The following is a 1,759-nucleotide window of genomic DNA, read 5'->3' as shown; positions in this document are numbered from 1 at the left end:
GACACCCCCAAAAACATGCAAATGAGCTATGTTCATAACTTTGTCACTTTACGTCCAATTTTCGATCTTTTTAGAACATTTGAAAGATTTTGAATGGAAATACGAAAAGGCAAATTGCTCAATATAATTTTCAAATTTGTATACCAAAGGTTCACCCAAAGTTACACTATTTTTCAAAATGTACTTTGAAGAATCATGATTGATTTTCTCAGAATTGAGTTGAAAATAAATATTTGAAATCAAAAGTATTAGTCGAACCCTTATGCTATACCATGTATATAATTCAAGTAACCTAAGAAGATCAATAATTGGACGTTAAATGACAGAGCTTTAAACAAAACACATTTGCATGTATTTTGGGGGTGTATTTAAGCTTATGATCGGGAGTGTAGGTTACCCGTGCAAAGTGAAATACCAACCTGATATCATCTTAAAAACAAGTCTTGTTATTCCAAGTATGATTTTGTTTTCAGTTTTAATCGCATAACTAATTTAGTTATCAACATCGACTAATTTTGTTATCAGTTTGTTGTTATCATGAAAGAATATGAAATGATGGAAGGTTACTTTAAAACTTCAAATATTTTCCGCATTGTAAGAAAAAACACACTGCCAAGCATGTCTCAGTTATCTGCGTAAGGCTTTAATACCAAATCGATAAAATAATTTAAAATTTTTGTTGAAAATATTTGCATGGATCACAGGATGTGTTATCAGGATGTTTTCGATGATAACTAAATCAGTTATTTTTGTAATATCCACAGAGTAATCTTTTGTTTTGTTATGTTTGTTTTGTTGGCTACTTATTCAACCACATTTTCAGTTATCAAATCTTGATAACCAGATATCAGAACTTGTATTCAATTTGGTATAATCCTTTGCTCGGGTACTCAGCGCTGAGTGAACTACGTTTTGGAAATTTCTCCAGACAACTGAGTAAAGCAATAAAGCGTGTGTATAAATAAGGCGTGTGTGTATGTATTTATGTAACCATAAATTCGAAGTCACACTCCTAGCAGCGTAGGAATAGCGGTATAATGAAAGATATGATAATTGCATATTATTACGCCTTTTCTTTATGACTTTGTATGAACCTACACACTTTGATTTTTTTGCCGAGATGAGCACCACCGAGCAGCTCTTTATTTTATTTTGCTGGATCTCAGCGAAAAACTTGCCACGTGGTGAGAAAATTCTTAACTACTACTACTTAAAGACATCAGCTAAAAAGTCTTGACCCCCTAAACAACTTTTCCGAAGACAGCAACTTGCTAGCTGATCAAGATCTCGAGCTGAATATGCGAGAAAGGCACGTATATACTAGCGCCGCATATTGAGAAAATTCTGAACTATTGTCACCCAACAAAAAGATCTTGACTTCCTGAAAAACTTTGCCGAATACATTTCTAGATAGAGCTGGAATTAGGGCGTAACAGCTTTTGTAAACAATGACTTCTCTCGATGATTTCTAGGAATTCAAGGGATGCCCACGCAAAGCAATATTACCATCGGGTAGGGGAACTCTTCTTCTACCCGATGGTGATGTTGATTTGAGTTGAAACGCCTTGACTTTTAAGAAATAGTCGCAAGAAGTGTTTGTTTACAAAAACTGTTACGCCCTAATTCCAGCTCTATCAAGATTTATTTTCTATCTGGTCAGGATCTAGAGATATTTTATATGCGAGAATTTCACATGTATAGTAGCGCCGCGAAGTGAACAAACTCTAAACTACTGTCCACCTGCGAAAAGGCCTTGACC

This window comes from Ochlerotatus camptorhynchus, unplaced genomic scaffold (assembly GCF_037179485.1).
Source record: "Ochlerotatus camptorhynchus isolate MF236.1 unplaced genomic scaffold, CSIRO-AGI_Acam_v1.1 ptg000112l, whole genome shotgun sequence".
In the NCBI taxonomy this organism is placed as follows: domain Eukaryota; kingdom Metazoa; phylum Arthropoda; class Insecta; order Diptera; family Culicidae; genus Ochlerotatus; species Ochlerotatus camptorhynchus.
This window is presented reverse-complemented; position numbering follows the sequence as displayed.